General features: G+C 45.6%; 1 protein-coding gene across 6 annotated transcripts in view; it reads right to left on the bottom strand.

Moving 5' to 3' along the window:
- Window positions 1-27,910, bottom strand: part of CALD1 (caldesmon 1) — a 245,860-nt gene that overhangs the window by 139,954 nt on the left and 77,996 nt on the right. For 5 of the 6 annotated variants that reach the window (XM_075897309.1, XM_025190909.2, XM_025190911.2 and 2 more), the window contains one exon: window positions 6,854-6,959. The exons of the other annotated variant lie outside the window; for it this stretch is intronic. The gene's annotated coding sequence lies outside the window, so the exon portion shown is untranslated. The remainder of the gene's footprint in view (window positions 1-6,853; window positions 6,960-27,910) is intronic. 6 annotated transcript variants of the gene reach the window in all.

Genomic DNA, 27,910 nt, shown 5'->3' with positions numbered 1-27,910 from the left:
GGCAAAACAGATTTATATAAATACTTCTCATAATTTCAAAAACAGATGTTAGATAGTAAAAGTGTATGTTTACAAAAGAAATGGTTGAGGCCTACTCACGAGAAGTGAGTCGAATCTTCATTTCTGTCTTTTATTTTAATGTTGGCGGTGAATAAAAAAAGACAGTTGTTATACTATGAAAGCTTATTGATATATGATTTTTTTTAAATGTGATACTCCCAGAAGTTCAAACAAAGACGTTATAATTCAACACACAGCCTTAACTCTGCCCTTCTCTCACCACCATCAATGCCAACCACTTACATCCCTATATCATCTCTCTTCTGCATATTCAGCACTTCAATAAGAACTTCATTTCCCCAATATACAATTCCAAATAGATGCTTCTCCAGAGACTTTCATGTTCCACGTAGAGGGACTTGCAGTATATTTGTGATACCCCTGACAGTTATCTCAATATATCATATTTCATCACAAATCAGGCTGAAATAAATGACACATCCAATACCAAAGATACTCCACCTCCATTTCAGGGGAGTCGGCCTAGGCTTTCCTCTTGACAAGTATGAGCAACATGTGACTAAATAGCTCTCTGGGATCAATGGATTCCAGTTTAAATACCTGGTCCTAAAAGGTTCTACTGAAAGAATGTTCCTGATATTCAGCCTAAGTTTTCCTGACCTCAATACGCTTAAGTAGACCCCAGTGTAGCACCTTACATAATTTATCTCCATCCTTAACTTTTACACCGTGCAAATTTCATAGACAGTTATCACTATCAAAGTTTATTATCCTTTATTATCTCTTAGGCAAGCTGCAGAGGCGAAGTCATTGCAAATGCTCATGGTTACATATATACTTGGCATGGTTATTAATTACTTATATTTGCCCAAAGATTTAAAATGGAAACAACATGATAAAAAGTCAAAAATGAGCAGCAGAATTCAGCAAATATAAATAAATGGGGAAACTGAGTTTTATTTTGAGAGCTGGAGATTGAACCTAAATGGATTGAAACCAAAACAAATATTTACACAAACCTTTCCAAAGCCAAAAAATTATGAGGTTATCGTCAGCTTTAGTGAAAGGCAAAAAGAAAAGATATTTAGATTTGTCTTTCACTGATGAAACTACCAAAATGGCAAGTAGGCTATAGAACAGGTGGGCTAAACTTTGCCAGGGGGAAAAGAAACCAGTAAAAACACTGCCAAAGCTCCACAGACATGTTTTAGACTGCACATGCCACATAACTAAGGACTGCAATTTTCTGCCTCAGGCTCCCACATTTAACAATGGTAATTACTACTTTCCGCAAAAAGATGCTATTCTAGTTATGCACCTCTTGTACCCTGTTGGCAAAACAGCTGGTATCCAACTCATAGCAAATTTGTGTCAGCTCTGCAATAGGAGTCAATCTCAATTTATATCAAACTTTCAAAATTAGACTGGTTGATGGATAGCAGTTTTTCTTACCCCCAAATACTTTCCAAAACCAAGAAGTGTGATATTTGTATGTGTTTCACATATACTATTTATTTGAGAGAGTTTGTGCATGTCTATCTGTCAATGTGTCCACCTGTCTGTCTGTTAGCCTGTCTGTTCAAGAACTCCTCTTATATGGTAAGGGCTAGGACGACCACATTTGGTATCTTATCATAACTTAAAGCAAGGTCAGGGTTTGGCCAGGACAATAGGAGGTGTCTGCTTTTCATAAAATAGAAAGGGAGGTCTGTGACAGCATGGACGGTTATACTGCAAAATGATCTCAGGGCACAGCAAACAAGCACACCCCTGCCACTCCGGGCCAGCCCCAGGGAGCAATGCTGCCAGCGGGCTGAGCAGGGTGGCCCCACCACCCTCCTGGGCTGGTCTTGGGGAGCAATGCCACTGGCAGGCTGGCCAGCATGGATCCCTCCAACCTGGGCCAGCCCCAGAGAGCAGCCGCTGGCCACCCTCACCCCCGCCCTAACTCCTGAATCCTCCACCCCTTCCTGTGCCCACCACATCTCCCACCCCCCTGCTCTGAATCTGGCACCCCACCCCTTGCTCTGAGCCTCCCTACCTTCTGCCCTGATTGCAGAACCCCCCACACTCCTAGCCCTGAGCCCCCCACATCCCAAGATCCTGCCTTGGCTCCTGTGCCCCCCACATTCCCAGCACCCTCCCCTGAAGGACCTGAGCAATGATGGATAAATCTTCTAGTAATAAGTTTTTGGCATTATATATTTTCAACGTAGAAGTCACAATTAAAGTTTCTCATCCTTTTCATGAAAGAACAATGCTGAAGGTGTCTGACAAGTACATGGAGCATGTAATAAAGATATAGGGATGTCAAGTGTGCTGGAGAAGCATCTTCTCTCAGATACAATTTGCCTCAGGTAATCTCTTACAGTCTGGGCAATCTGCTCTTCTAAACCAGAGAACTGCCTGCAGTGACTCAAAGGTTTTTCAGTTAAAGCTTAAGTAAATCAGGGAAGCCCAATTTCACTCTGTTTTATTTATACACATAAATTTTAATTTACTTTCATTCTGTGGCCCCTTTCACTGCCTGAAATGTATAAAGGGACCTTAGTGTATGAGGGAATCAGACCCAAATACTTTAACATGCTGGATCTGGCAGCTCTCACTCATGTGAGAAAGAGAGGCAGAATCAGGCCACGAATGGAAACCAGTTAAATAGAGATCATCAAACGATACAGAGATCATGCTAAGTTTGGATAGACACCCACAGGTTCTGATTCACATTGAAGGGTACTATCGTCTAAAGCTGATAGGCATACAAAATTGGGTTGGAAGTGTCCTGAGAAGAGACACTCTTTTGAGGTATCTGGTGCTGCCTGCTTCCAGCTGATCTAGAATCATAGAACACTCAAGAGCATCTTTCATCCAGAAATCTTAACATATTTTGAAAAAACACCTACAAGATGCACGAGGTGAATATTACCAATGCAATCCTGCAGATGGTGATGATGGTTATGTACTTATATAGCTTTGTCCAAGGGTCTCAAAATGCTTCAGAAACATTACAAGCTTATGCATCATAACCTCCCCATGAGGTTCAACTGGTAAGCATTGTCATTTCAATTTTAGTGACCGAGAGGTTACAATGACAGAGCTAGGGAACAGAAATCAGAAGTTAGTAGCAGAGCAGCTGGATAAAATCCAAGAATCCCAACTCCCAATCCATGGATCTAACTTCTACATAACACTTTGCTCAGATCCCCAAGGTATCTTTGAGGATCTCTAGGCCATCCTGCTTTAGAAGGTTAATATCCCCTAAAAGACCAGTGAATGCATTTTTGCTGGGGCTGAGATCTCTTTGGCACAGCTAAGGAAATGTTTCCTCTCCTACCTGTTACATATGTTCTCACCCACTAGGAAGATGGGGTAGTAGTAGTGAGTAGGTTCCAGGGTTTTTTGCATCACACGACAGAGGTGGCAGTGAACTTGATCACTATGCTTATGCAGAAAGAATTTTTAAAAAATGTAAGTGCAGAAAGAAGGGGTGTGGAGGGTGCTGCAGCACCCACACATTTTCCACCCTATGCCCAGGGGTCAGCCCTGCCACCAGCTCCACTAGTCCCATTCCCTGGCCTCCAGGCAGCCCCTCCAGGATCTCACCAGCCCAATATCCCAGCCACCAGGTAGCCCCTCTGAGGTCTTGCTATCCCCACTGTCTTCAGCACACCTTGGGGTTCTGCTGCCCACTGTTACTATGGGTTCTGCAGCCCAACATCCATGGAATCCAGCCCTCCAGACCTGGAGGCTGCGCTGCCACTCTGGGTCCTGCTGTCCGCCCAGGACTTTGCAGCCACATCCAGCTGTGGCTGGGTTGCCAACTCTCCCAGATCAGACGCCATTAGCAGCAGAGGTGTCCAGTCCATCCGAGTTGGCAGGTGTAGGTGTGACCCCAGTCTGGGGTGGTGAGGAGTGTGAAAAGGGTGGAGGGGAGGGGATGCAGCTCCACATCCGCACCCTAAAAATAGCTCCAGCACCATTGTTTTTAAACTTTACCTTGCCAAACAGTTTTTACAGCAGCAGGTTACTTGTCAGTTGGTGTCAATTTCACCATTCCTAGCATGTAATTCCTAAGTGTAATTCTTGAATTTAAAAATATGTTTCTCACCCCAAATTTTGGGCAAGTCACAGCAGGTTTGTTTGTTTTGGGTCCTTCTGAAGCGACGCATTACTTTCTGCAAATAATGCAATGGTTTTCTTGGCTTCCGCGGCCAGATAGCTCTGAGTTTCATTAAAGCTGCAGAGCAACAGAGTTACAGCACTAATCAGGCTGAGTGGCCAGTGAAAGGCAGTCATCACATTTTCAAGGGTCTCCGAACTGCATCAGGGTGAATGATATCACTTCCTGAACTCGCTTGCCTGGTATTAAACTAAACAAAAACTCCAGCCGCGCTTACACTCGCACCTCTCCAAAAATGTCAGGCCACACAAAATACCACCAGGGGCTCGGCTGTAACAAAGAACTCCTATATCGAAATCACACAGCACCGAGGCAGGCCAGTGCTCACACAAAGACCCAGGCTCTACTGGGAAGCTCATTCTGCTGAAGAACTGGTTGATGGGGGTGGGCCACAGTTTTCAGCTCATCCTGTTTTGAAGAAATGGAGCTAAGAACATAAGAATGGCCGTACTGGATCAGACCAAAGGTCCATCTAGCCCAGTATCCTGTCTTCTGACAGTGGCCAATGCCAGATGCCCTAGAGGGATCCTCACGTGATTCCTCCCCTGTCACCTACCTCCAGAGAAACAGTGGCTAGGGATACCATTCCTACCCATCCTGGCTGATAGATTCATGGAGGTTAGATTCATCAATGGCTATCTAGCTCGTTTTTTTAACCCTATTAAAGTTCTTGCCTTCACTGCATCCTCTGGCAAGAAGTTCCACTGCTAGATTTGGTGCTGCGTCTCCTGTGAAATGCAGCACATCAAGTCAACCCCAGAGGAGAGGAGGGAAAAGATGGCTCTGGCTTGATTGTGCACTACCCATTTTGAGGAGTGCTTTGAGGGAATCACTGACCTATTCTGTAAGGCAGATAGACACCAAGAATGTTCCAACTCACAGCAGCCTTACCTGGGCTGCTTATGGCTGCTATGCAGCCCAGAATTCCCATAACACAGAGCAAGCATGCCCCTGCCACTGGTTCTCCTTCCACTTTGCTCCCATTGACTTCAACAGAGTTTGGATTGGGCCTTTAACAAGAAAGCATCATCCTTAGTGAAAATTCCGTATCATGAAACAGACCCAGAGGCAGCTCTAAACTGTTTTTTTTTTCTTGGAAGGACAAACATACGCTAGCAGATCTAAAAAATACACTGGTTTGATTCTGCAATGGTGGTCTCCATTTACACATTTATATTTACCAAAAATTACCACTGACTGGTATCACAGATGATGCAATTACTGTTTTATCCATGAAAAAACATGGATAATTCTATATATTTTGTTTAGACCCTAAAGTGCCACATGAGTCACTCGATGGCTGTTCTAAGTAAAGGACATACCTATGGATAATACTGGGTAGAGAAGGTGGTAAATGTCAATTGTTAATGAAATTGCACATACAGGATCTATCCATATGGAATCCATTAATACCTCCTGACACTGGTGTCATATTTTAAGTGCAATACTTCATGCAAATCTCAAGAAAAAATGTCCATGTCCTCCCAAAAATATATACGTATGGCATAGTCTTCAAGTTCAGTCACCAGTAGAACTACTCAACAATTTTACATAGAAACATCCTTCCCTCCCCCTCATCCCCACCGTGATGGCTTTTTGAACAAAATAGTAATTCTCAAGATATTGGTATATTCGTGTCAAAATGTTCAGGTTTTCTACCACAAAAATTTAACACAATAACTGCCTTTTGTTTGTGTGTTACTGTAACTCTCGTTTGTTTGCTTGTTCGGGTTTTGTTTTCAAAAGAGCTCAGGACACTGACAATTTTGCCTTACTGAGCATTTGAAAACCTGGGCCTTATCTCCTTGGGTCAGATTGTTAAAGGGATTTAGGCACAGAACAATGACGTCTCTGAAAACTGATCCAGACAGAAAGCTGCCTGCAGCCATTAAAGCTGCCTCGGATCTAGAATTGATACATGACTGCAAATATTTAAGAATAAAGGAACTTGTTTGACAGAAGTCCTCGCTGCATTAATGTCAAGTACAGGACTCTGCAGTATATATCCAGTCTGAATTACTGTACGAATAATAATTACTGTACAGAAACTGGAAACTATTTCCTCAGCTATGTTGTGAGCCCTCCAGCAGTGTTCACTGGGTTTTGGTTCCAGAAGCCAGCCAAGAGAGCAGTATGCCCACGTAACTCAGCTTTGCATATTGTGTTTATTTAGTAGACATGATTATTTGAACCCCACTGCCTGTGTGGTTCCTTCAGAACTCATTTGTGATATAAAGAGCAAAAGAAACAGGAGTCTAACATCACAGACACAAAATCTCATTCACATGACTTAATATGATTTAGTATTAATAGCAGACTCAGGAAGCAAAGAATTTAGAATTCCAGAAAGACACAGGAAAATGCTACTAAGATCAAAGAAGAAATAGATACAGCTGTGAGAACATTTTCCAAGAAGTAATTACTGCAAAATTCAAGTAGTTCATACACCACAAACGAACCACGGTGCAGAAACCAGCTTGCTATCGTGTCTCAAAAGTATACAAATTCAAGACCTGTTCCAATGCCCGTTGGAGACAAAAGGGAGTTTATCTACTGACTTCAATGGGCTTTGGATCAGTCACTAAGGCAGCACGTCAAAAACATGCAACTGCCATTGGCAAGGAATTCCAAGGTAGTCATTTTAATCACACTCACATGAGAGCAATCAGATGCACGCTTCTGGGCCTGTCAATCACACGCCAGCTGCTGAGCGCTCAGGACTGAATTAGGAATGATGTCTCTGTAGCACTGTGGGTGATCACTGTAAATAAATGAATTGCAGAGAAATGTTTAGGGATGATGATTTTATGATCATGCACACAAAATGTTTTTTTCAAGGAACATTTTTTCTGCTCAGAGAACTATTCTTGGTAGCAAGCTCTATAAAGATTTTAAAAATATAAAAAAAATACAGCAAAGCATTCCAAAAATGACAGACAAAAGCACCTATTGTCAACATTCAGCTAGACTCCGACAACATGAATGACACTGACAACAGAATAATTGAGATGAGCTTTTAATATAAAGTAAACAACTATATAGGATCCTCCCTACAAGTAAAGGAGTTAGGGGAAATGTACAATGGATATCAGGAAACATGCAGAAACAATGATCTCTATTAAAACAGTAGATTAGTGTTCCAGAATGATGGCTGAAGCCCTTGATTTGAAGCATTTAAAACTGAAAGGAACAAAGCCAGAGAACTTACAGCAGAGAGCAATCCTATACTGACAAAGGGAGATAGAGAAAATGACCTATGGAAGGTGTTCAAGGCACAAAGAGTTGAGCCCCCAATGCCTACTGAAAGGCAATGGCATTGGGACACCTAACTCCCCTCTGTGCCTTTGAAAAGCTCTTCCCACATGTATAATTCATTTTCCATCTTGCTTTTTAATCAGCATGTAAGAATAAGAAATTGATAATGAATGTAAGCTTGTTATACATCAACTTCCATCTACATTTCCTACTTGATTGCTGTGGACACAGTGCTTTTTGACTTGCTTTTTGTGGACTTGAGTGCTGTGGACACAGATGCAGTACTGGCACCTCCAGTCAGAGCTCAACAACTTTTCCCCTGGGCTGCGTCTAGACTGGCAAGATTTTGTGCAAAAGCAGCTGATTTTGCGCAAAATCTTGCCGCCTGTCTAGACTGGCCGCAAGTATTTGCACAAGAATACTGACTTCGTACTGTACAAAATCAGTGGTTCTTGCGCAAATATTCCGACGCTCCCGCTCAGGGATAAGCCCTCTTGTACAAGTATTCTTGTGCAAGAGGGCCAGTGTAGACAGACAAGTTAATTTCTTGCGCAAGAAAGCCCAACGGCTAAAATGGCCATTAGAGCTTTCTTGCACAAGAGAGAGTCTACACTGGCACGGATGCTTTTGCGCAAAAGGAAATCTTTTGCCCAAAGGCACATGCCAGTGTAGAGGCTCTCTTGTGCAAATACTTTTAACGGAAAAACTTTTCCATTAAAACTATTTGTGCAAAATCATGCCAGTCTAGATGCAGCCCTGGAGTTTTTCCCCTGGAGTACCGGCACCTTTTTTTTTGTTTTTTTTGTTTTGCTTTTGTTTACAAAAAAAAGCACTGTATGGACATAAGCATGCATCTAGCAAAGCAGTACTAATAAGACTACTGTGCATCCTGCCACTCTCGTGGCATCATAGAAAATCCCTGTGTTAAATGATCCTGTGCATCTTCAGAGTGCGTGGGCTATTCTCCTATGAATCATGCACCTCCATATGCAGCACAACATCCCAGGCTCATGCAATAAACTAAATCACTGATGAGCAACCAAGACTTGTGAGTGGGCCACATGCGTGGCTCTCTGTGACCGTGGGCTGCATGAATGAAATCCAGTGGTGGGAAATCTGCAGCCGGCAGCCCAGTAGGGTTCAACGTGCAGCCCATGCATGCCCTCTCTTCCTCCTTCCCAACATGCCTCTCATGCACAGGTGTGCTGGAGTCCTGCACTTCCTATGCCTGCTCCTCCTCCCTCCCAGCCCTTTTGGAGCACCATGAATCCACTCTTCAAGCTCTGGGAAGAAGAGAAAGGAGCAGGGACGAAGCACAAGTCAGTAGATGCATGATGCTCAGAAAGTGCTGGGAAGTGTGACGGGGAAGCCGATCCCTGCACTCAATTCAACTGGTCGGCGGGCGCCGACAGCTGGGGAGGACCGAAGGCGGCCATAACGGGGGCCCGGCTAACAGGGGACCGAGCCCCGACGAGTCTCGGCTGCCCGCTGCTGCCCGCAGGTCGAGAGAGTGCTGCTGCCGCCGCGGGCAGCCCAGAGATGATGGCCGGCACAGCCGCCGGCCGGCAGGACTCCAGGAAGGAAGGCCTTAGGACCCAGGAGGGCCCCTCCGGCGCGGTGAACGCAAGAGGGTGGGGCACCGCCCAGGAAGCCCAAAAGGGTGAGCTTGGGAACCAGGAAGACGGGGGAGAGCAGGAGTTGACTGTGCTCTCAACCCCCGCAGGTGGAGACGAGGTGCGCGGAGGACGGGAGGAGCCCCAAACGGCGGAGCCCCGGACGCGCAACTGACTCCGGTGGGAGGCTCGACAGGTATGGGCGGAGCCCGGCGGCAGCCAGCGCCCAACCCGGACGGGCCCGGAATTGGCTGGTAACGGACCAAAGAGTCAAGCAGAGGCCGTGGGCCCGACCGGCGACCTGAGACGTCGGGCATGAGGCGGGACTTTGAGGGGAAAGACTGAGAGAAGGGGGGTGCCGTAGGGACGGTTGGTACGGACCTCGCCACACTGGTGGAGAATGTGGGCATAAAGGGGGGTGCAGGGGTGAACCCTTTTAAAAAAAAAAAAAAAAGGTGTGTGTATATAGGGGAAGGTAGGATTTAGGGAGGCACCATAGTAACCTGAAAATGGAGATAGGTAAGCTGCTGGAATGGCTGGCGGAGAACCAGCAGCAACAGCAACAGACCCAACTGCTGCAACAGTTGACGGCGCAACCGCAGCTGGTACAGGAATTAGTGGAGCACCAGCAAAAGCAGGGGGGCGGGGCAGCAGGGGCGCCTGGGAAAGGCGCCGGGGGCTCAGCCCTGGCCCTGCCACTGAGACTAGTAAAAATGACAGCGGGGGATGACCCGGAGGCTTTCCTAGTTACTTTTGAGAGGGTTGCCACAGCCGCCCGGTGGCCCGAAGAACACTGAGCGACTCTGCTGGTGCCCTACCTGACGGGGCCAGCGCACTGGGCATACAGGGGTTTGTCCGCAAGGGCTGCGTTGCATTATAGGAAGGTCAAGGAAGCCATTTTAGACCAGGCCGGCATCACACCGGAGGCCCATAAACAACGGTTTAGGGCTGAGCGATACCAACCAGGAGAGCGGCCAAGGGCCGTGGTGCAACGGCTGAGGGAGGCCGCCACCCGATGGCTCGACCCGGAACGCAAGACCGCAGTGCAGGTGGTGGACATGATCGTTTTAGATCAATTCTTACAGATCCTGCCGCCGGACAGCTGGGTCTGGGTCTGGCGGCGACAACCCACAACACTGGGGGAGGCCACCTCGATTCTTGAGAACTACATGGCCGCGGAAGGAGAAGAAAGCAGTCCAAAAGGAGCCAAGACACCGGGACGAGCCCCAGCTGCCACAGGTAGAGCGAGACCGGCACGGGGACGGGGAGCTTGGGCAGCACCCCCTATCCCCTGGGGGCAATGGGGAGAAGGGGCCGGGCAGGCACCACCACCAAGCCCTGAGGACACCACCGGCAGCCCACCAACGGAGACACCCGCACGACCACCCGAACCCGGGAAGCGGGGGGCCTGCTTTGAATGCGGCCAGGAAGGCCACTTTCGTAGGGACTGCCCATTCATGGACTGCTCCTATGGCCGCGCACGGGCCACCCCAAGGCCACCGCCGCACCAAGACCTATGCCGGATGACGGTCCAGGTAAGCGTGGATGGGCAGGAGGCCTGGGCATCAGTGGACAGCGGGTGCAACCAAACTCTGGTTAGACGGGGGCTGGTAGCACAAACGGAGGACCGGGGTCCACCGGTAGCAGTGCAGTGCATTCACGGGGAGATGAGGCACTACCCCACGCAAGTGGTGACCATCCGGGAAGGACCATGGCAGGCCCGGTGCCGGGTGGCTGTGGCCCTGAAATTGACATACCCCGTGATTCTCGGACGGGACAGGACGGGACGGGGTTCCGGGACTTGATGGCTCGGTGGGGACGGAACCACGGGCTGACAAGTGCCAAAGCAGTCCAGGCCCGGAGTGCCAGCAGGAAACCCACTGAGGCTCAGGCCGCCGAGACTCAGCCCAACTCGGAGGACACAAGCGAGGTGGGGGCAGAACTGGACTTCCTACGCGAACAGCGGTAAGACCCCTCACTCAGGCACGCGTGGGAACAGGCCAGCGAGGACTCTGATACCGGCCGGACAACTCCAGCGGGCCCGCGGTTCGAGGTAAGGGCCGACCATTTATATCGGGTCGCAACTCGACTGGGGGAGACATACCAACTATTGGTGCTGGGGCAATTCCAGTGGCGGGTGCTAGACCTGGCCCACGCCAGCCCGTGGGCTGGCCACTTGGGGGTGAAGACCCTGCAAAGGATTTTGCAGCGCTTTTATTGGCCCGGGATCTACAAAGAGGCCAAAGACTTCTGTGAGTCCTGCCCCGACTGCCAGAAGGTGGGGGGGGGGGGGGGGCGAAAGAGTGCCTAAAGCACCCCTAGTCCCCTTCCCGGTAGTAGACATCTCCTTTGAACGGGTGACACTGGATCTGGTGGGACCCTTAGAAAGGTCAGCGAAGGGCAACCAGTACATCTTAGTCATCGTGGACTATGCCACACGGTACCCGGAGGCCGTGCCCCTACGTAGCACTAAGGCGCCCATCCTGGCAGCCGAGATGGTGAAGGTCTTCACGAGGGTGGGAATCCCCCGTGAGATTTTGACAGACCGAGGGACAAATGTATCCGGCCGGGTCATGACAGAGTTGTGCAAGCTGTTGGGGGTGAAAAAGCTATGAACTACGGTCTACCACCCCCAAACCGATGGGCTGGTGGAGCGTTTCAATCGTACCCTCAAATCGATGCTCCGAAAGTTTGTAGGGCTGGACCCCAGGGACTGGGACCTGTTCCTGCCGGCCCTCTTATTCGCAATACGGGAGGTCCCGCAAGCTTCTACCAGGTTTTCGCCCTTTGAGCTATTATATGGACGGCAACCCCGGGGCGTCCTCGATCTAGTGAAGGAAGACTGGGAAGAACAGGGCTCGCGGGTAAAAGGGACGGTCCCGTATATACTTAACCTGCAAAGAAGGCTTAAAGTGGCGGGAGAGCTGGCCAAGGAGAACCTGAGGCGGGCGCAAAAAAAGCAGGCCAGATGCTACAACCGGGGAGCGAGGAGCCGCACCTTTGCCCCCGGAGACAGGGTGTTACTCCTGTTACCGATGGCCGAGTCCAAGTTGATGGCCCGATGGCAAGGCCCCTATGAGGTCATCCAGCAAGTGGGCCCCGTGGACTACGAAGTCCGCCTTATCGACAAATGGAAAAGTACCCAGCTGTACCACGTGAACCTGCTGAAAAAAATGGATGGCACGTGAGAGTCTGCTAGCGACCACCCAACCGGCGGAGCCAGAGCTGGGACCCTGGGGAGGGGATCTGACCCAGCCAGAAACCGGGGCCACCCTTGGCAAGACCCTGTGGGATGCCCAGAAGTGGGAAATCCAGGCACTCCTCCACGAATTCACAGAGGTCATGTTGGCACAGCCTGGGCGGACCCAGGCGGCCTGCCACCACATCCAGACCACGCCGGGGATCAAGGTTCGGGAGCCCCTCCGACCTCTACCAAGAAAATTGTGGGAGCCAGTGAGAAAGGAGATACAGAAGATGCTCCAGATGGGGGTGATACAAGAGTCGCGGAGTGGCTGGCGGAGCCCCATTGTGCTGGTCCCCAAGCATGACGGTACCCTCCGCTTTTGTATAGACTTTAGGAAGATCAATGTGGTGTCCAAATTTGATGTATATCCTATGCCACGGGCCGAGGAGCTCCTGGAAAGGCTCGGACAAGCCTGGTACCTGTCCACGATCGACCTCACAAAGGGGTACTGGCAAACTGTTGCCCCGCGAGCGAGCATACTCGACTATTGAAAAGGAGGCGCTGGCTGTCCGGTGGGCGGTAGAAGCCTTGCGGTACTATTTATCAGGGAGCCCGTTTCTGCTAGTGACGGACCATGCGCCCCTGAAATGGATGCACAATATGCGGGAGGCGAATCCCCACATTATGAGGTGGTACTTATTCTTGCAGCAATACAAATTTAGCATAGTATATAAGGCAGGGCGAGCACACGCGAACGCAGATTTCCTATCGAGGTGTATAAAACCGGAAGGGGGGGGAGGAGTGTGACAGGGAAGCCGATTCCTGCACTCAACTCAGCTGGTTGGCGGGCGCCAACAGCTGGGGAGGACTGAAGGCGGCCGTAACGGGGGCCCGGCTAACAGGGGACTGAGCCCCGACGAGTCTCGGCGGTCCGCTGTTGCCCGTAGGTGGGGAGAGTGCCGCTGCCGCCGCGGGCAGCCCAGAGCTGATGGTGCGGTGAACGCAGGAGGATGGGGCACCGCCCAGGAAGCCCAAAAGGGCGAGCTTGGGAACCAGGAAGAGGGGGGAGAGCAGGAGTTGGCTGTGCTCTCAACCCCCGCAGGTGGAGACGAGGTGCGCGGAGGACGGGAGGAGCCCCGAACGGTGGGACGCCGCAACTGACTCCGGCGGGAGGCTCGATGGGTATGGGCGGAGCCCGGCGGCAGCCAGCGCCCAACCCAGACGGGCCCAGCGTCGGCTGGTAACGGACCAAAAAGAGTCAAGCAGAGGCCGTGGGCCCGACCAGCGACCCAAGACGTCGGGCATGAGGCGGGACTTTGAGGGGAAAGACTGAGAGAAGGGGGGTGCCGTAGGGACGGTCAGTACAGATCTCGCCACAGGAAGGAGGAAGAGGAGGAGGAAGTGTGGGACTCCAATGCCCCAGGAAGCAAGAGGCGCATGAGAGAGGAAGACGGACAAGGGGTGCATGGGCCGCAGATGGAACCCCATGCAAGTTGCCCACCACTTCACTAAATAAGTTATTTAGAATGATGATCGCCATTTACTAAGCTTTGTTAATCTAGTAGGGCTAGACTGTGGAAATCTGACATACGCTAGGTAAGCAGTTACTCAAAGAAAGTAACTTCATGGGGCTCTTCATGTGCATTACAGCTCACCAGGTTGAGCAAAAGATTCAGAATCAGGTCCTCAGCCTTTACAGACTCATGTTTATGATTCATGCTGCCTGAAGATGTTCAGATACACAGATTTGATTTAATCCATTATAGAGAGTGAGGTCAGGTGCAAAACTGAAAACTGAATTTCCACAAAGTAAGGGGCATCCTGTTTCAGGCTTTTAAGTTCAGGTTCATCTCTACCTGCTGCATAATCAAGATTACTAAATATACATCGCATCAAACAGTGCCTGAATAAAGGCACCCTTCTTCAGCTCAACCAAGATCTAAGGAGAGGGACCAACAACCTGACTAATTTTGGACACATTGGTTGGCTTCAATGAAATTACTGCAGACTTACACTGAAGTGACAGGAGTATCAGGCCCATCTCTTTTGGCAGAACCCGGCCTCCTGTACACAAGGTAATTCTTTCCAAGCTAGTGATTTCTCTCCCCCTTTAATGCCACTCTGAAATGTCAAATTTATTTGCCTATTTCCAGTTTCACAGTATGCACAGCTTGGCTACTGCAGAAATGCTCAGCAGGAACTGTTTATGATGATCCCTCAGACCCCTGACAACATTCAGAGCACAGAGTATAAAAGTTTCTGGGTCTAGGGAGAAATTTTTTGCCTCTCTTGTCAAGATTTTTAAATATAAGGGACAATGCCATGACAGATTTGCCTTTTTCCCCAGGTGAGAAATATTGAAGTTATAGAAACTAGGTCTTGCAATGTTGCTTGGTGTCTACTCCATCCTTCATGTTTTTTACTGAAAACGTCAACTGAACGTCAACAGGCATTTTACTGACATTACAAACATGTTTTCCCATCCCTACATCCTGAACTTGAGGAAAGTTCAGAACTGGGTTGGAATCCAAACTCATACATGTTGTTATGTTTTGGCCATATTTAGGGTTGCCAATTTTGGTTGGACATTTTCCTGGAGGCTTCATCACATGGCCTAATTTTTAATTAAGAATGAATCTTCAATTCCTGGAGACTCCAGGACAATCCTGGATGGTTGGCAACTCTAGCCATGATATGAATCAAATCTCAGTTAATTTGGTGTGATCCTCCAGTTCTTTTGACTTGCTGATCTAAAGTATCAGATTCATATTCTGATCACATTTATGCTCACAGTAGGTCACATTCTCAGCTGACGCAACACAGAGTGTCTTTCTTGACTTCATTGATAACAGCTGTCGTACAGTGATTTTCATTAGCAGATCTCAAAGTGTCTTACCAAGGAGGCCAGTATCATTATCCCCATTTTACAAATGGGGAAACTGAGACAAAAGGTGGTGATGTGCCTTGCCCAGAGTCACCCACCAGGTAGTGTCAGAGCTGGGAAGGTCAGCAGATCTATGCCAGTTTAAAGCAGCTGAGAATTTAGCCCTGAGTGTTTTAGGCTGATCCCAACTACTCTGTTTTTAAGATGGTGAAACTCCATTGACTTCCACAGTTTTATGCTAGTGAGATCAGAATGGGAGACTTACTTTGGATCACAGAAAATGAACAAAAAAGGAAAAATAGTCATTGAGCTGGGCTCTCAATTCCTGCTAGGCTGCACATCTTTGCCTGTAAATTTCTCATCTTCTATAGCAGTACTGCTAGTGTTGGCTTTCTTGCAATTTTTTTAAACTGTGAGAATGGGTGCAGGAAACCATCTTTAAATAACTAGTCTAGGTAAAGTATTTCTTTGTTTATTCAGTTCTTCCAGATTTCTCTTTTTTTCCCCTTCAGTTTTTATGTCTGGATTGCCATGGAGTTTATTTATATAGGAAGACATTACTGAGGGAGGCTTTAAATAAAGCATTCCAAGATTTCCTCACATGTTCAATCATTTTCAACAAAGGAAGCCTTTAATTATAATGTCTGGCGACTATGAGTTGCTGATAGAAAAGAGGGCTATGAGCAGCACAATCCTCATCCAGCATTACCCAAGCAGGTGTCTGTGTGGTTTGCTTTTCATGTAATCGAGGTTTTATTTAAAGCAACTCTCTATAATTGTTCATCTGGCCGCTTACAAACAGTTTTATTAAGATGTAAATATTAAAATTCAATAAACAACATTGCTAGACCCCTTTCGAACTAAGCACATGCTTAATTTTAAGCACCTGCTTGGGTCTCATTGACTTCAACTTAAGCATGTGCTTAAGTGCTTTGCTGAATAGGGAAAAGCTTAAGAACATGCTCAAGTGTTTTGCTGAAGCAGGCCCTTATTTCTTTAAGTTCTTTGCCTACATTCAGATTAAATTGCTTCAGACATTTTTAATTATCTACATTTCTGTAGTGCTGTAGCACCTAGCAGCCGTAATCATGGACAAGGTGCTATACAAAACTGAAGGCAGTCCCTGCCCCGAAAAAATTTACAAGCTCAGTAGAAAACGCATTAGACAAAACATGACAGCTTCATTTTCTGAGAACTCCACAATTGAGGGAAGGAAGGGGGTAGAGTCAAAGTGCCATCTCCGCCACAGCTGAAGTACACTGCTTTTATTGTGGCCCTGTCATTATTAGGACACAGCCTACCCGACTTCAATGAAATACTCTCCCCCTTCAAAAATGTACAGATTTATTTATCTCTGTTAGTTTACCAGAGTTCTGGAGTACTCAGCCCACTCAACAGAGCTTCATCTTTCTGGGAGAGTTGGTCTGAAGAGGAATTTAATGGTGCAGAAAAATATCAACACTTAATTCATGCCTTGTGGGAATTTGGGGTGTAGGAAGGAACCATTCCACCCAGTGGTATTTAGTGTGTGAACTACACTTTGCGAGGCCACACAGACTGCCAAATGGAAATCATTGATCATCCTCATAATGCTGTAGTTGTATTCATGTGCTGGAAGTGGAGAGAGAGAGGAGGGTGAAAGTACAGTATTTCAGTGTCCACAGACTCTGCCTGAGCATTTGCTGTATGCACTGTGATTGCCTCAAATGTCGAAAGGAAACAAATCCTTCCCCAAGAAGCTCTCCTTGGAGACTTGAGACTGGAGTAGCTGCTTAGTGGCCTGCTCACTCGCCCATCCAGTGAGGTAACCACTTCTGCCCTACCCCCAATTCCCTGGGTGTGGCAGCATGCACAATGATCCTCTGGAACCAGGGCATGACCCCACAGTATGTAAGAATCTGCTCTCCTCGCACAGGTTCTCCAATAGCTTCCTGATCTCTGCAGCAAACTGACACTAGTCCTTTTCAGACAGGGCCCTCCACACTGATAGGTCTGTGGAAGCAGGATTTCCCCAGCACTAAAGATCATCAGTGGTGTGATTATTGCACTGTATACAGACCTTGAGCCTACAATCCTTGCATGATGCAGGGAAGACAAGTCAAATTTGTCCAGAGACTAAGAAGACCAGCCACTCTTGTAAGAAGACCAGCCACTCTTGTAAGATCAAGCCCTAGGCATAGGTCCACCACAGTGAGTGGAATTAAGTTACAAACTCTTTTGTTACTCTGCACTCCTGAGAGCAGGCACACAAAAAGGCATCACATTGGCCTGCCCAAGCGGACATGGGCTGGAATCCTTGACATGCAAATTAGCCACTTGTTTCCTTCTTTGACCTTATTCCTGCTACTTGGTACGAGCCATTTTGTAATCACACAACAGCACTCAAATTAATACAAGTTCATCATTGCTGGCCTGCTCCTCCCATCACTTTGTTCCCCATTTAACATCTACGTGCATTGCTCCACATCTGCTTCCTTGCAGAGTCACAGTAGGGCTGATGCTCTGACGGAAGTCAACGTTCAAGTTCCCATTGACTTCAGTGGGAGCAAGGTTAGGCCAAGCATGTTTCAAAGAAGTCATGTGTCCTTATAAAATGATATCTTCTGTCCAAAGCAGCAACATGTGCTTCAAGGAGGAGCCAACAAGAGAAGGAATTTCCCTCTCCGATTGGGACCTGAAAGGATAAACATTTTTAAATTAAAAGTCAAAACATGCCATGTTTCTTTCTGCAGAGCTGTAAATTGTACATAAACTCTTCTACAACTTTGGCAGTGGATAAAGACTTGTCTCCATTTAAATACCCTATTGGAGCAAACCCTTTTACGGCTAATAAAAAAAAACCCAAATTACTCACAAAGCTGCTTCTCCCAGATATTCAATCCACTGGCTAAATGCAAAACTTCCAAATTATCTGCTGCCGACTGCATTTACGATAGCAGGATGTGGAGTTCACTGTCCCATTTGGAAAAGATTAAGGAATGCTTGGAGCTCTGATCCAAGTATTAATACCCGTAAAGAATTAGTGCATAATGAGGCAGGATATGGTCATTTGAACAGCAGGCAAATGCAAACTGATTCAAAGCATTTTTTGGCAACAGCTAAAGTAATCTGCATTAGCAGATAATAAAATTTACTCAAAATGGGCAGAGAGGCGCAACTGAAAGAAGATGAGTCAGTAGCAGAAAAAACTTTAGCAATGTCTCTTGTGAGGGCAGGCTGTGATTTTTCTTCTGTTTTTTACTTGGTTATTAGGCATGGAAACAAGCCAACATTGGAATGGGTGGGGGTGGAAGCTACACCAAACATGAATTAATGTTTGGCAAGCTATATCCTTTTAAGGAATAATTTGATGAGCATACTTCCAAGAAGAAGTGAGTGACAGACAATTGCATTGCCACCAATAGTAACTTTTTGTAGATCCTGCTGCTCACAACTTCAAGGAAACTAAAAGAGGGGCTAGAAGAGAGAGCCATGTGAAAATGAAGGATGTCACCTACCAGGGAAAGGTGTTTTGTTTGGTTGGCTGATTTTTGATGGTTGGTTTGTTTCCTATGGTTTCATTTCTGTGAGGGGGTTCACTCACCACCATAGCACCCCCTGCCATCTGTCCTAGGAGTTAGCTCCTTCTGCTGGCAGGGTACCTTCCCTCAGGTGGCGTTTCCCCTCTTTCCTCCAGGCCACGGCATCCTCTTCAGGACACTGCCCTCCTGCAGTGCCCACGTCAGTTTCTGAGCCCCCCTTCCGGGGGTTGTTGTCCCTTCAGCAGGCTGTTCTTCAGGCCCTGCAGTCTGGGGGTTTGCTTGACCAGAACTCCTCTAGTCCTGCCCTAGCTCCAGGGAGCCTCCTACTCCCCAAGCAGCCAGGCTCTCACTGCTCTCCTTGGGAGCCACAGCCCATGCTCTTATGTAGCTCCCAGCTGGGCCCTAATCAACTAATGCAGCCTCAGCTGTGGCTAAACTCCCAGGCCCTGCTCCAGGCTGGGGTTTGCCCTTAAAGGGCCAGTGCAGGGTGAACGCCCTGTCACAATTTCACAAGGGTTTTTCACTAGAGATGGGCCTTTAGCACAACCCCAGACAAGAAGAGCCTCCAACTTTAGGGGAGTTTGGAACCGGATTTTCATGGCTAGTCCCTATGTCATCACTATGACTGAGAGTGAAACCTCCCATACTCTGCAAAGTTATAGATCTGGTTCCACTTCTACCTTCTGAGGCTCAGGTTTGCACCCAATGAAATCTTATTTTAGCTTCTAGTTCAAACTAAATCATACTTCCTTAGTCAGATGTGGCCAAAATCACCCGATTTCAACCGTTCACATTCTTTTCCATGATTTTGATGCAAAACTTTAAACTGATCCAGATTTACTTGAAAGGTCCTAAAATCCTAAATCCTAAAATTCCATCTCAGGCTAACTCCCCTTTGAACACATAGTGAATTAGGACTAAGGAGGAACTCAGGGTGAGTAAAAAATAAGATCTGTTTCAATTTTCTAATGATACCTGACAACAAAGTTTTATGTGGTTTTAAATTTCATTATAAACTTTTTGAAGAGTACTGTTAATAGACAAGATTGTGCATTCCTTATTTATGCATCAGTAAGTACACACGAACACACACTTGCAAATCAAAGTGTTCAAAAATCATGAGTCAACCTCCCCCCCCAAAAAATTCTGAGATTGCTTTAAAAAAAACCCATGAGGTTTTAAAAAAAATCATCTGGGTTAAAAAAACCTCTAATGGTCTGTCTGAAAATTTTCCATCTAAACCTTTTTTTTTTTTTTGGTGGAAAAAATAGCCTTTTGAGAAAATGAAAATATATACACATCTGCTTTCTTAAAATAATTCATTCTTTCATCAGAAAGAATTTTACTTACATATTTTGGCTTTCAGGCAATTTTTTCCAGCAGTTTTCGTTTGATATACTTGTGATGGGTTTGGTCACAGAGATCCCCTTGAGACTGTCACTTGATGTGCTGACAACAGCCCTGAGCCTACCTACCCACCCTCAGAGGTGCTCCACTGGTGATAGCCCTCTGCTTGTGATTTCCCCTGTTGTCACACTGCTACTAGAATTACACAAAATAATTAAAAGCAGTCCTATGGATCCAGATGCCATCACTCATTCAAAAAGCGGCACCATAATGGCCTGTTTTAAAGTGGCTAAATCTCTAGCATATCGAATGTTTGAAGGTTGCATAGACAACAAAAACATCTCCCTTTAGCAACGGGTCCCAGTGACTAAAAGAACTTACTGCTTCTTTCCAACTAATGAAGCTCTCTTGTAGTTTAAATAGCAGAGACTTGTCTGGTGCTAGTTCCTGGGTTTCATCTCCACTGTCAATTGTTCAGTCTATATGAATGTGGGAATGGCTTGTTACATGGACATTGCCAGTCCTGAGCTTACACGCATCCAGCACTAAAACCACAATTTTCTTTAGCTTCCGAGAGTGTATGCGGAGCACCAGAAACTCCCTAAGATACTTAAGGACCTTAAATATCAACACTTAAATCTTTAACTCAGTCCATGCCAGAAACAAGCCTGAACTTAAGACGGGGCAGAATGTTCTCCACTACAACTATAAGCAGCTCTGTTAGCCAATACTGAAAAGAAGGGGCAAGGTCCTACCTTCCTCCCTGTCTATCCCAGTTCTTTTCAGACGGCTTGTGATCTAACAGGTGCTCGGGGAGGACGGGAGGAGGAGAAAGAAAAGATGGTGTAAAATTAAATACGCAGACTTCCACCAGTCTCAAAAAATGTCCCATGTGTTCAGAGTATCTGAACGTTTCCAAATCAGAATAGTGCAACCTTTTGAGGCACATCACATTTGAAAACTCAATGTATAGTTTCAATACTTTGTTACTCATGTGCCATGTGAATAAAAGTAAATTATACTCAATGGGCATGTTTTTCATTGGAAAAATGATGCATCTGTCACCTCTGCTGCTCTTCAAATGGAAGGGACAGGCTGATATACTGTCGATGAGTATCTGATGAGAAAAAGCAGTGGTCCATTTGGAAAGGACTGAGCCCACGCTACTCATTTGGATGGTTAGCCCTATTACCAAATGGTAGGAAATATTACATAAAATCTATGTAGCACATACAAGCTAAGTGCAAATGATGAAAGAAATCATCAAGGGAAAACAGGCCAGAGAGCTGTTATGATGGAAGAATAGCAGCTGGGAAAACTAAAGTCAACCCAGCTATGTTATATTTAATTAAAAATAAACACTGACTTTGTTGCCAAGGGATTGGTTCGCATTCCATTGATATTTTTTGTTTGTTTTTGTTTTACTTTATTCTTATCAAGTATGTACAGATTTTGCAGACAGCCCATGGTCATAAAATTAGGTTAGCACAGCAATGCTCGACAGCCATCTAATTTTATGTATGACATTTCTAAGACAAAAATCATATTTGTTTTAATTCCCTCCCATAGATGAGAATAATATTTTGATTCAACACAGCATTCTAATAGTCCAGCTATTGTTTGGATTATTTTGTTCATTATTTTTGCATCAGCTGGGATCTAACCATCTTGTCCGTGACACAGGTGGGACTCGTAGTAACTTGATGGTTTGATTAGGGCCCTCTCACTGTGTTTGCTAAGCCTTGTCTTCACAGAGCAGCAATGGGCATGATGGAGGTGTGACTTTTTAAAAGTGCACCGATGTGCTGCACATTAATGGGCCAGTATAAACCAGGCTGGGGTTTATTGAAAGTTTCCGTGTGCACGTTAACATGGTACAGTTTGAAACAGAACCACATAAAAGTGGGTTAGGGAACTTTTAAAGCACAGCAACAGGCTCTCCTGAGACCAATTAGTGCGCAACACATTAGTGCACTCAAAAAAATCTGCTACACAGAGCAGCAACATGCCCTATAGAGAAGCTCTTAGGTTTCATGGGGCAGGATGTCAATCCTCTCAGGTCAACATTACTCCTTTGGGGTAAATCTTGGGGCAAGATTCTCTCATCACAAGATATGAATACCACCACGACAGACAAAATTAGGAAGTAAAGGTCCTTATACAGCTTCTATTTAATCCTTATTAAGTAAACATCAACTGAAGTCAATGGGCATTTGCTCGAGTAAAAAGCATATAAAAATGTTAAAACCTCAAGATTTAGTAAAAGTTTTTTATACCCTCCAGTGGAGATATTCCAGTCAACCTCATCATTCTGTTCTCTCTTTTCTATCCTCTATGCTTTTAGCGCATGGCTTCTGTGTCCATAGAAATCTGGGGTGAGAGCCTTCTCCTATGAAGTTCCTATTGGAACAATCTTATTTTAACTCTTCACCTTACTTGCTCTCTTCATCTTTGATATTAAAGAAGATTTGAAATCAACACCTTTCACCTTTGTGTAGAACTGTTAGTTTCTCTCTTCATTTACTTTATTATTTAACTTGGTAACTATATGGTTTAACTCCATAAAATGTTTGGGGATGCAATTCATATAAAAGTCAATACAGATACTCTTGGAGTCCTCCACATTTATACTTCCCATTGAGTCGAGCAGGAAAACAAGATCAGGTCCCTTGTATTGCATTGTGTTGTTGTTGGCAATGTAACAATGAAGGAAAGAGAGAACTGATGGGATTGTAAGAGAAATTTTCCTCATACTTTGCATGTTTGACCAAAAAACCCACACAGAGCAGACAAAGCAATAGATTTGTTTTGACTCAAGGACACTGGTTTATAAAAAGTGTTACCTCGGTGAGTGAGAGAGAGAGTTCAAATCACTGTGACCAAAACCATAGTTAGAAACAAAGCTCTGGATTTTAAAATTGTATTTGTCATCTCAATCAGATCTAATGAATTCAGTGGTTAATGTCTGAACAGCATCTGATTGAAAATGACCTGAGTTATTAAAGTAAAGCTGAGTCTAATTCTATGAACATAGAAATGTAGGGCTGGTAGTGACCTTGAGTGGTCATCAAACTACCCTTTTATATAACAAGACAAAATTAGATTCAGCATTAAAAAAGAGAAAATAACATTTTTTTTCCTTCAGAGGGTTTGAAATGTTCTGTGCTGCAGCTTTCTTGGTTTTTACATTGACGCTGTTTGGGAGGAGGGAAGAGCAACTTTGCTGGATCAATCTATTTAGTCTGCAGAAGAGAAGAGTGAAGGGGGATTTGATAGCAGCCTTCAACTTCCTGAAGGGAGGTTCCAAAGAGGCTGGAGAAAGTCTGTTTACAGTAGTGATGGATGGCAGAACAAGGAGCAATGATCTCAAGTTGCGGTGGGAGAGGTCCAGGTTGGATATTAGGAAAAACTATTTCACTAGGAGAGTGGTGAAGCACTGGAATGGGTTACCTAGGGAAGTAGCGGAGTCTCCATCCCTAGAGGTTTTTAAGTCTTGGCTTGACAAAGCCCTGGCTGGGTTGATTTAATTGGGCTTGGTCCTGCCTTGAGCAGGGGGCTGGACTTGATGGCCTTCTGAGGTCTCTTCCAGCTTTATGGTTCTATGATTCTATGAATCACTGAAGGGAAAGTTGGTAGAGAACTATTTTAGACTAAAAAATGGAATGAAGACAATAAGCACCAAGACTTACTCCTCATGCAGTGATCATCTGGCTATGCAAATCAAAATGGGTATTGACAAATGTAATCTTACAAACAAGATTCTACTACCATTTAAATAGCACTTTTAGCTTCCATTTAGGATTTGGGGAGGAGTGTAGCTTGATATAAAGGTGGAAACAGACTCTGGAGACATTTTCATTGTCTGCCTGTCACAAAGGAGGTATACTTTCTGTGTATTATAGCGGGGATTAATTAAAGTTATAAAGAAGAAGGAAATGCAACTGAGGTTCAACATGGAAATGGGGGATTAGGAGAAACCTGGTTGGGTGGAAGCAGCTATGACAAAATTACCATCAAGAAGTGCCTGAAGTCTTTCATTCAGCAGAGCAGTTACATCGGTGAGGAATATTCTGGTGACTTCCCTGTGTTTTGACTTGCCAGGAGTCTCCACTTGCTGTACAATAAACAACAGTGGTACTTTTGTCTTTTATATTACAGGATATAATGAAATGCTGTCCAGCTAGAGGAAACACAATTGGGCACCTACCCAAGTCTGACATTCAACATTTTCAAACTATCCACATGTTCCATATTTGTCTGCTGTACATAAAAAAGGAAAAGCTATTTACAGCCTTTTGATATGTCTCTTTTTCTCATGGGAAACTAGTTAATGTTGACCGCTGACAGCTCTAATAGTTGACAACACTCTAGAGTAGTTTTTTAACCTTATGCCCTAGTGCCAGTTATTTATTGATCTATGCCTTTCTAATGTGCCCCTGAAAGTAGCATATGGCCATCCGTTCCACTTCAGCAACTTTATTCCATGAAAACTGACTTTGCTATTGGTATTTTGATATTTATTTCTGTTACTGGGCTGTTGTTGATACTTAGTTAAAATACACAAGTCCGTATACAAACATAAATAGATCCCCTCCCCAATATACCTAATTTCTCCCAGCACACAGTACATGTGGCTACACAATGTAAACAACATGTCAGTTTAATACACCCAGACTTTAAAATTTATCTTTAATTTACTTTAGGTTCCAACTGGCAACCTTTCTGCAAAAAAGAGTGAGACCTGCTTATGTAACATGATGGCTAACTTGATCTTGTCTCCTTTGGCTGAGCCATGTAATGGAGAGGGAAAGGGTATAGAAATAGGGTGAAAGAGGCACAAGAGTGAAGGCAGTAAAGAAAATGAAGAAGATGAGCTGTATGGAGGGCAGATGTAAGAGAAACCAGAATGTGGACTAAGTATAGGTGAGTGTCCAGCAGGGTACCAGAAACTTGGTGAAAAAGTCAGTAATTAACTCTGGGCGCAATCATGAGGGTGCTGAACCCAAAAGCTAGTTAGCACTTATTGTTCAAGACTAGTTGCTGCTGCAGCTGAGGTTTGTATGCGCCATATTCTGTATTATAATAAAACTAGAAGCCTTTCCTGGCATTACTCAGGCCCCTCATGGCAGGGGGTTGGCGGTGGGGCTTGAGGGGGGGTGCAGGAGTCAGGGCAAGGCCTTGGGGACGTGGGAGAAGAGTGAAGGAGGAGGCTGAGGGCAGAAGGTGCACGAGTGAGGGTTGGGAGCTGTGGAGGGGCTGAAGGTGAGGGGTTCCATCCAGCACAGGCCTTTGCTCTCCTCCAAATCACACCCCCGGCCCCCGGGGCTGCCAGGGGTGTTCTCACCCCAACCCTCCCCCCCAGCAGCCAGGTGTTTTCTCACCCCCAAACCTTCCCCAGCTGCCAGGGCCATTTTCTCTCCCTCAAGCCTCCACAGCCACCAAAGGCCTTTTTTCTCTCCCAGTGCCTCCTGGCCCCCAGGACCTCTTCCCCTCCCTCCAGCACTGCAGCCAAGGGCTAGGAGGGGAGGGAAAAGACCTTGGGGCAAAGGGGCTACATACCCAGTGTGTTGACAGGCAAAATAGTGGAGCCCCAGCCCTGCAGGTCACTCCTTTGGTGGTACGACTGCCCCCGGTGGATACTCTGCAGGATACCTCTCTTTTGTGGGCTCACTGCCCCCAGTGGCCACTCTCATATCACATCCTCTGAACAGCAGCTCCTCCCTTTGCATGTTATGGCAAACAGTCTTTTCCTGGGGCTTCTGGTTGTTCTGGCCCAACCAAACTCTGACATTGTTTTAAGGCAGGAGAAGCGGAAGCTGTATCCCAAATTTGGTCCCTAGCTCTGACCGCTTAGGAGGGGTTCTTGAACAAATGGACTTCCAGACAGACACACAGACAGACATATGCACTCTAATGTGTATTGATAGATATAGATTATTTAGATTAATCGTTTCTAAAGGGTGCTGGACTCTTAACAGGCATAAAATAAACAGGCCACTGCCCTGATAAGTTTACAATCCGTATGGATACTACACAAAGAGAGAGGGAGGGAATCATCATCAATGTACTGTTCTGTACAAGAACAGTCAGAAGTAGCTAAATTAAATTTTAGTGCTTTCTGGGTAAAACAAAGGCCATTTATCTAGGGCTCATTTTAGATAATTTAGGAGCAAGAGATAATTAGAGAGAACAGAAAGGGAAAAACAGTTGAGAAAGATTAGATATCTGTGGCAGCATATTTCTGAGTTTAATCCACAAAACTACATTTACACAGGCAATTACATTGTTCTTCTCAAATCCATTCATCATCTCCCAGATATTTTTCTATTTTTAACTTTTAAGTGCGAGAGAGCCAAAACCTCCTGAATAACGATCATCATGGGATTGCTTAGCTGGAATTTGGAAAGGCCAACAATTCTTCCAGATACTCCCCCTTTGACTTTTTCCCATAGACTTTAAAACTGCCTTGAAATGCCTGGAATGCTTACTCTGAACTTCAGAAACAATGCCTTGACATGACCATGGATCAGATCGACTCACTTAGCAGCAAGACTGTGAAAAATAATAACAGCGTTCCTTTAATTTATTTGCTTTTGAGTAATAACTGGTTTCCATGTTAAAGCTTCAGAGGGGTAGCCGAGTCAGACTGTAACTAGAAAAACTTAAAAAACAATGAATTGTCTAGTAGTACCTTAAACACTAATAAAACATGTAGATGGTATCATGAGCTTTCATTTTAAAGTTTTTAAATTGGGAAATCAAGTAATTGCCAGTTTTCTGTGTGAAGTTGGTGCTGGCATTTGATTGGCAACTTAGAGAATTACATTTCTTTTGATCTGCAAAAGAGGTACAGCACTATTGTCAGCTAGGAAAGCTTCCCAACCAACCTGCTTCCGCTCTAACCTGAAGGGACAGCACAAAGTCAGTCTTGATTCTCATTTAATGGGTGACCTCTCTGAGCTTTTCAACAAGGGTGCCAAATATTAGAGTGGTGCCTTTAGCAAACTATGATTTCACCTACAAGTGACTGGACTGAGACCACTGATTTCGCACCCAGTTCTGCCACCCATACTCATACTGAAATCATTGAAAGTAGATGAGTAGAGTATTACTCAATACACAGAAGGGTGGAAGAATACCATAAAAGCCAGGTCTACTCAACATGTGGCCCACGGGCCAGTTTGTTTGCGGCCTGTGGTGCAGTTTGGCTCAACAGGCAGCCCGCAGATGGGAGACAAAACAAAAAAGTAGTCAATATAATGGTCTTCTGTTGATATGTGTTTTAGTAGTTAAATTCCTGGACTGTCACTGATCATTAAAAGTGCTGTCATATGAGTGGAAATCAGGTAACTATTGCATTTTATTAATATCAGCAGAACTGACTTAAATGGGGCCTGTGTATTGTATAGTCTTGCCTTAATCTTTGTATTCATGCCCATCAGTGTGAAAGAAGCAGCCCTCGGCATGTGCTGTGAGTATCGTTGTGGCTCCCGGAGCTTCTAAAGTTGAGTAGCCCTGCCATAAGCTATAGGCCTTCTAATAATAACTGTTCTTTTATAAGTTCAAACTTCATAATCTCTTGTCATCTGTAAGGGCAGCCCTGTATGTAATGATTATCATTAAGTAAAAATCATAAACGTTTTAATTTCTATGTAAGATGCATATATGGCTTCCACTACCATTCTCAACACCTCATACTCTATTTAATGTATTTAACCTCACAAAACACCTGAAATGCAGAGAAGTACTTTTACCCCCATTTTACAGAGAGGAAACTCAGGCAAAGGGAGGATAAATGATTTGCCCAAGGTCAGACACAAAGTCCACCTAGGAGGAGGCATATAAATTCAGCTTTCCTAGACCCCAAGTGAAGGGGAAGGTTCTCTTAGACAATTCCCTCTCTCATTT

Source organism: Pelodiscus sinensis, chromosome 1, assembly GCF_049634645.1.
Source record: "Pelodiscus sinensis isolate JC-2024 chromosome 1, ASM4963464v1, whole genome shotgun sequence".
Taxonomy (NCBI): domain Eukaryota; kingdom Metazoa; phylum Chordata; order Testudines; family Trionychidae; genus Pelodiscus; species Pelodiscus sinensis.
Note: the sequence above shows the minus strand (reverse complement) of the source record. Positions and strands in the feature narration are given on the sequence as shown.